Below are 8,652 nucleotides of genomic sequence, written 5' to 3'. Positions count from 1 at the left end.
GTGCTAGTTATCCGAAAGCAAAATAATGAGAACACGTCTTCATTTGCATTTCAGCGGGAGATATAAAACGTTTAAATATTATTCTCAAGAAAACAGAAACAATACGTTAACACTTCATCTTATAATAATAATAATAAATTTATTAAGCAATAAATTAGACACAAAAAATCAAATATCAATATAAAACCATCAACAAAGAGTTAACTCGTCCTGTGATGGTTAAACACATAATAATGTAAAATCAAAACTTACAAAATCAATATAAAGTTCCCAGAATATTATCATCAGTATTTAAGATCCATTGTTTTAAGTATTTCTTTTGATTAACACGATTAATAGAAGATCTTATACTATAAGGAATAAAATTATGAATACGAGGTGCCAAATAAAGATATTGATGAAGTGTAATTGTTTTACGTGGTGTGGGTACATTAATTGGAAAAAAAGATTGAAGTCGTGTAAAATATGAAGTGACTTTAAAAGGCCTATTAAAAGAAACATGCAATGTAGATAAAGCTAAAAAAATATAAATAAAGTTTATCATATGAAAGAGGGGAGTTAAATTTACTGAAATCGGTATCAAGCCTATGAGTAAAAATAAGAGAGAAAACACTTTTTTTGCAACTTGTGAATAGGAATTAAAAAAAGTCTTATATGTGTCACCCCAAATTGAAATACAATAGTGTAAGAAAGATTGAAAGAGAGCATAATATACACTTAACAAAATATGATAAGGAGCACAATGACTAAGTTCAAAAATTAGCATAGAACTATATTTTAATTTATTAACTAAAGAATTAATATGAAATTGCCAATTTAATTTTCGATCTAAAATAATTCCTAAATATTTAACAGAGGAAACTTGAGGCAATTTGGGACACTTACAATTAGGTAAGTATAACAATCACTAGAATGATAAAAAATAGAAGGAAAAGCTGGAATGACACCATAAAGGTTAAACTGAAGAAGAAAAGATTTAGATATATTTAAGGATAAGTCATTACAGAAAAAGCCAATTTTAATTTTATTAAGATCACTAGAAATAATGGCTTCATTAATTAGATTTGGCTTACTATAAACAACAACAATATCATCGGCATAGGCTTGGATATCTCCAAAAAACTGTTGGTAAAGAATATCATTTATATAAATGAGAAATAATAAAGGCCCAGAACAGAACCTTGTGGTACTCCAACATTAATTGTAAGCCAATCACTATAATTATTATGGATACAAACTGATTGCTTTCTATTGTGAAAGTAAGAAAAACCAATCAAAAACAATGCCTCTAAAACCATAATAAGATAATTTATTTAACAATATTTTATGATTAACAGAATCAAAAGCTTTGGCTAAGTCAAGAAAACAGCAATTGGATGAAGATCAGAATCCAAAGCTTCTGTAATACTTCCCACAAGTTTAGCAACAGCAACCTCCGTTCCAAGCCCAGGCCGAAAGCCAAATTGAGAAGGAGACAAACTGAATGTCTATCAAGAAATGATAAAATTCTAATCTTCATAGATTTTTTTTCAAATAGTTTAGAGAAATGTATTAATAAGGAAATAGGTCTATAATTCGTAAAATCAGAAATATTACCAGATTTATAAATAGGAATGACCAATGATAACTTTAAAGCATTAGGAAACTTCCTTGAGTAAAGATAAATTAATTAAAAAAGTCAAAATTGGTGCAAAAGATTAGCATTAGCTTTCAAAATCTTAACCGAAACACCATCTACACCATTAGAAGCTGAATTTGATAAGGAGAAAATATTATTCATAGTTTCAGATACAGTAACAGGATATAGGTAACAAGAAGAAGAAGGAGCAGGAGGCATGCCCTGAGAACAAAATTTAGGATTGGAGCAAGTAGATTTAGCAACATTAACAAAAAAATAATTCAAATCAGATAAATCAGTAGTACCAAAATTACAAAATTTCTTATTTTTTTTTTAACATCAATAATAGAGTTAACAATATTCCAATTCTGTTTAATAGTTTTAGCATTCTTAAACAGGTTATGATAATAAGTCCATTTAGTCTTACGGGTCAAGCTAACAACATAATTCCTTAAACACTTAAATCTAATCTTTAGATAAATATCATCAGGAAATTGATGTACTTTCTTTTTTTTAACTTATCTCTTTTAATCATTAACAAAACCAATTCACTGGTAATCCATGGCTTAATTTTTCTAAACTTTCGTGACACAGAAACAGTAGTAGTACAACTTTGAATACAATCAGTTAACACTTCAGCAAAATTATCATAAGCAACATTAACATCAGAACAATTCATAACACAGGACCAATCTGAAAAATTCAAACAAGAACTCAATTCATTAAACTTAATCTTTTGAACATTTGAGACATGTTCTAGATCCGATAAAATGTCTATACATAAAACAATTGGAAAATGATCGGTCAAAAAACTCTCAACAATATAAGAATAACAATTTTTAATAGTATTTCCACTAATTAAAAAATGATCAATACAAGAATTAGTAACATTGGTTATCCGTGTAGGAGAAGAAATAATAATACGAAGATTGTTCTCAGACAAAAACTTAAAATATGCATTTTTATAACAAACATCATCAAATGCCAAAACATCTATATTAAAATCACCAACAATTATATTAATATCATATTTGTATAAATTCAATTCTAATGAAAGCTCATTAATAAATTTCAATACAGGCAATCTAGGAGATCGATAAACAACAAAGAGATTAAATTTCTTATTTTGAATCATACAAAATAAAATTAAAGCATCAGACTTAATGTACTGCACTTCTTTTATCATAGTCAGTATCTCAAATTTAACAAAACTGCCACTCCACTAGCCTTATTTAGACCAGAAGATGAAGAATAAAAGGAGTAACCTGGAATCGAAAAGGAAACAAATCCATCCTCAACAAACCAAGTTTCAGAAAAAGCTATTATATGAAATTTAACAACGCTTGATTGTAAAAAAAAACAAGAAATTGGTCAAAATTTTGAGTAAGACTTCGAATATTAACATGTATTAAATTTAAATGACCAACAGAAAAACATTTGGTAAATCAGAAAGAGAAGACAAAGTTGGTGTAACACCAACAATATCATCAAAATCATCAGCCATTGCAGTATTTATAAATTATTAAGATCAATCAAGCAACGTAAAACAATGGGCTGAGTAGTTTCTGATTTCCTAATAAGAATATTACCATTCGATACCCAAAGAAATTTATAGCCAAGATCTTTCTGTTTTCGTTTTGCTTGCATGAAAATATCACGATAATATGGGAGAGATGTTCGTTAACATAAACTGGATAAGATTCATTACAGACCTTAATATCATTAGTATTAAGAGAGCGAAATTTAGTTTTCTTAAGTTTAAGCAGATCAAATTTAATTTGCTTACGACAAAACTTAACAACAATCTGTCTCGGACTCTTATTTTCAGTTGTTTTCTTTCCTATACGATGAACAGTGTCAATATCTGTAGGAGCACAGTCAACCCCAAAAGTAGTTGTAATCTACTCAACAACTTCTTGCAAATTCTCATCAGGCTTCTCTGGAATACCTCCAATCAAAACATTATAGTTATAAGAATATTGTTCCGCTTCACACATCTTCCTCCGAAAACTTGCCATCTCCTTCCACAATTCTTCATTTTCATGCTTTAATGTTTTATTTTCCTGTTTACACTCCTTAACTTCAGCTTGACAAAAGAAATCTATGAATGCAGTCAATACGTGCACTGAAAGACTGCAAGTGTCTCGAAGGAAGTTGAGGATGATAAATGCTTATTTGGGTCTGGAATTAATTTGAAAATTTTTTCATATATTTGAAAATCTACTATATTACTTCAGTTCCATGATTGCAATTAAACATTTTTTCAAATGCAAATGATGCATATACCGCAGATTTGCACCCCAACTTCTGTTTGTATTTCAGATGAATATTATAGAGAGTGTAAGCACGTGATTTGGTTTCCCAGGAAAGTCGGTAATTTGTTTATCTCATATTTCAATTCGCAGTTCCAGAAACTTTTTTAACGAGAAATCCTCTGATAATATGTATTTAAAACAAAATTATGTCTAAGGTGTAACTTGTCATAAATTAGTTAGAGACTTCCATAGCGCTCGAGATCAACTGTCGCATATCGCGAATTACAATGTTTGTTCAGCATATTTTAATTTTTAACGATACACCGTTTTATGTGATAGCAAATTTGCTATCGTAACCCATTTCTTAATAAACTGAGTTATGCTCACGCTAATTTCACAAATTGTTTTTTTCCTGATTCATTGTGATATAGTTTCAAGATCAATAGAGTTAACCGCATTTTATACTTCACAAACTAAATACTAACAGGAATATTTATGTTTTTTGTGTAAGGATTGAATAGAAATGTTTGTTTATTTAACATACGTCACATCTGGCATTATATAAAAATAAACGCTCTTATTTCTTGAAATTATTTATGGCGAGGTTCAATTTTAGAAGAAAATTTACGTTTTTCCTATTTCTCTGATTGTTCAGACCGCAAGTTGAACCTGCAAATCGTCAAAGAAAAGTTTATTTTCCTATGATAAAAGATTTTAAAGTAAAGTAGAAAATGCCATAAAACTTTTTATGCTCTCTTTCTTGAGAGATTCAATTCTTTTTTTCCAATGTAACATACGAGTAGGGGTTATTTTATATCATGACACCGAATTTTAGGCGTTCCTACTTTAGAAATGCTAATTTGAGAAAGTAAGTTTAACAAGCGTCATCTGACCTACTGTCTTTATTAAAACAACGAAATCAACAGTTATTAGTATAAAACACTCACAGATGATAATTGAATTTTAGCCTTTACCCTAACGAAGCCCGCATGACCTGAATAATATAACTGGTCTACTGAAAATGACCACGGACATTATTACTGAAAGACGATGCTGTCGAAACTAAACTTGTACTTGAATAAACCTGAAAAATTAAACATTCATTTGGAACCGTTAAGTGTAACGTCAGTGTGTTGAAACGGAACGGACTTTCTTGTGCAATATTGCTTAACATTACGAAATTCCCGGAATTCTCCATATCTTTAAATACTGCGACGGTGCTAGCGGCTTCTCAGTTAGCGTTTTTCCATTTTCAATGAAACATCATTTCTCAATACTCAGTGTATAAATAATCACACGTTAATTAATAATAATGGAACAAAACGTAGTGTGTTGTAAATAACGAATATTTTGTGAAACTGTGTTGGCACACAGTCTTGTTGTGAATTCTATGCGTCGCAAATTCTGCGTTTTTCTGAGATTCACCTAAATTATAAAACATGTGGCAGTTTTTTCATGTTAAATTGGTAACAAACGCTTTTGCCTTGTTCTCCTTGTTCCCACCAAAAGATTCTCCTTCGAAAATTTTACCCACATTTCTTGTTCATCTGATATGTGGCATAATAAAGGAGGAATGGCATCGGTTGGGTTCGAACCCACGCCCTTTCGGACTGGTGCCTTAAACCAGCGCCTTAGACCGCTCGGCCACACTACCTTGTATATATATTTTAAAAACATTTGAAAAAAGATCTTTTTTACAAGTTGAAAACCTTTTCATATGTATATATCTCAATATTCACTTAAATTCCACATTCAACATACTGTATTCTGTTAAGAAACACACTTGTAATAAAGTATAAAAGAAACCACTGCTTTTAGGTGTTAAATTAGAAACACGTATTGAAAGGGATTAATCCTTTTTTTTAACTTATTGACACTGATGTCTCGCATCATTTCTTCATGATTGGGGTTCATATCCTTTCCGTCGCAACGCTGCTGACACGATCACAGCTTTTCATACCACTTTGTGACCGTGTTCGGCTATCATACACATTCATTTAGGTTGTCTCCCACAAGAAAATCTTTCAATCCGTATTTTACTCGTCATCCTTCTTTACACAAAACACTGTCATATCTTGGAGATTGCGATATGAAAAAAAATATCAATTCATCACAACAGTGGTGCTGACAGTATATATGTGCGATTTTCTTATAGCAAAGCCACATCAGTCTATATGCTGACCGTACGTCTTTGTTGGAACAAATTGTCAAGCAATCTTTTAAATCTATCCCTAGAATCCAACTTTCACGAAACCTAGCTTCAAAAAAATGTATTCCATGTATTGAAGAATCACGAGAAGGCAGTTACAGCCACATTCTGTACACCACAATTTCATTTTCTATGCACATATTCTAAATGGAAGTGTAAAGATCAGTGAGTTAGGAAGGTACTAGAAACATTATAGAGTGTTTAGCAGAATTACTGCAGGAAAACCTCGTTCTAATACTTACTCTAAAAATTTTCTGGAGAATCTCAACTAAAGATTGGCACGGGGAAGAATATTTACAATAACATTTAATCTACTTACATCATTATAAGAGTCGATAAGGTTTTCTTTTTTTTTTATTGACGGTAGACAGAAATATATCTTTTAGATTTTATCGTGCTAGTTATCCGAAAGCAAAATAATGAGAACACGTCTTCATTTGCATTTCAGCGGGAGATATAAAACTTTTAAATATTATTCTAAAGAAAACAGAAACAATACGTTAACACTTCATCTTGACAAAAGAAATCTATGAATGCAGTCAATACGTGCAGTGAAAGACTGCAAGTGTCTCAAAGGAAGTTGAGGATGATAAATGCTTATTTGGGTCTGGAATTAATTTGAAAATTTTTTCATATATTTGAAAATCTACTATATTACTTCAGTTCCATGATTGCAATTAAACATTTTTTCAAATGCAAATGATGCATATACCGCAGATTTGCACCCCAACTTCTGTTTGTATTTCAGATGAATATTATAGAGAGTGTAAGCACGTGATTTGGTTTCCCAGGAAAGTCGGTAATTTGTTTATCTCATATTTCAATTCGCAGTTCCAGAAACTTTTAACGAGAAATCCTCTGATAATATGTATCTTAAACAACAATGTCTAAGGCGTAACTTGTCATAAATTAGTTAGAGACTTCCATAGCGCTCGAGATCAACTGTCGCATATCGCGAATTACAATGTTTGTTCAGCATATTTTAATTTTTAACGATACACCGTTTTACGTGATAGCAAATTTGCTATCGTAACCCATTTCTTAATAAACTGAGTTATGCTCACGCTAATTTCACAAATTTTTTTTTGCTGATTCATTGTGATATAGTTTCAAGATCAATAGAGTTAACCGCATTTTATACTTCACAAACTAAATACTAACAGGAATATTTATGTTTTTTGTGTAAGGATTGAATAGAAATGTTTGTTTATTTAACATACGTCACATCTGGCATTATATAAAAATAAACGCTCCTATTTCTTGAAATTATTAATGGCGAGGTTCAATTTTAGAAGAAAATTTACGTTTCTCCTATTTCTCTGATTGTTCAGACCGCAAGTTGAACCTGCAAATCGTCAAAGAAAAGTTTATTTTCCTATGATAAAAGATTTTAAAGTAAAGTAGAAAATGCCATAAAACTTTTTATGCTCTCTTTCTTGAGAGATTCAATTCTTTTTTTCCAATGTAACATACGAGTAGGGGTTATTTTATATCATGACACCGAATTTTAGGCGTTCCTACTTTAGAAATGCTAATTTGAGAAAGTAAGTTCAACAAGCGTCATCTGACCTACTGCCTTTATTAAAACAAAGAAATCAACAGTTATTAGTATAAAACACTCACAGATGATAATTTAATTTTAGCCTTTACCCTAACGAAGCCCGCATGACCTGAATAATATAACTGGTCTACTGAAAAGGACTACGGACATTATTACTGAAAGACGATGCTGTCGAAACTAAACTTGTACTTGAATAAACCTGAAAAATTAAACATTCATTTGGAACCGTTAAGTGTAACGTCAGTTTGTTGAAACGGAACGGACTTTCTTGTGCAATATTGCTTAATATTACGAAATTCCCGGAATTCTCCATATCTTTAAATACTGCGACGGTGCTAGCGGCTTCTCAGTTAGCGTTTTTCCATTTTCAATGAAACATCATTTCTCAATACTCAGTGTATAAATAATCACACGTTAATTAATAATAATCGAACAAAACGTATGGTGTTGTAAATAACGAATATTTTGTGAAACTGTGTTGGCACACAGTCTTGTTGTGAATTCTATGCGTCGCAAATTCTGCGTTTATCTGAGATTCACCTAAATTATAAAACATGTGGCAGTTGTTTCATGTTAAATTGGTAACAAACGCTTTTGCCTTGTTCTCCTTGTTCCACCAAAAAGATTCTCCTTCGAAAAATTTTACCCACATTTCTTGTTCATCTGATATGTGGCATAATAAAGAAAGAATGGCAGCGGTGGGATTCGAACCCACGCCCTTTCGGACTGGTGCCTTAAACCAGCGCCTTAGACCGCTCGGCCACACTACCTTGTATATATATTTTAAAAACATTTGAAAAAAGAGTTTTTTTACAAGTTGAAAACCTTTTTATATGTATATATCTCAATATTCACTTAAATTCCACATTCAACATACTGTATTCTGTTAAGAAACACACTTGTAATAAAGTATAAAAGAAACCACTGCTTTTAGGTGTTAAATTAGAAACACGTATTGAAAGGGATTAATCCTTTTTTTTAACTTATTGACACTGATGTCTCGCATCAT

The 8,652-nt window shown here is 31.1% G+C and overlaps 1 non-coding gene across 1 annotated transcript; it reads right to left on the bottom strand.

The window, feature by feature from the left end:
• Positions 1 to 8,333: 8,333 nt before the first annotated feature.
• TRNAL-AAG (transfer RNA leucine (anticodon AAG)) lies at positions 8,334 to 8,413 on the bottom strand. Its single transcript has one exon. It is a non-coding gene; the product is annotated as a tRNA-Leu (tRNA).
• Between the last annotated feature and the right edge of the window lie 239 nt (positions 8,414 to 8,652).

Source organism: Tachypleus tridentatus, chromosome 4 (genome assembly GCF_004210375.1).
Source record: "Tachypleus tridentatus isolate NWPU-2018 chromosome 4, ASM421037v1, whole genome shotgun sequence".
NCBI lineage: Eukaryota > Metazoa > Arthropoda > Merostomata > Xiphosura > Limulidae > Tachypleus > Tachypleus tridentatus.
Note: the sequence above shows the minus strand (reverse complement) of the source record. Positions and strands in the feature narration are given on the sequence as shown.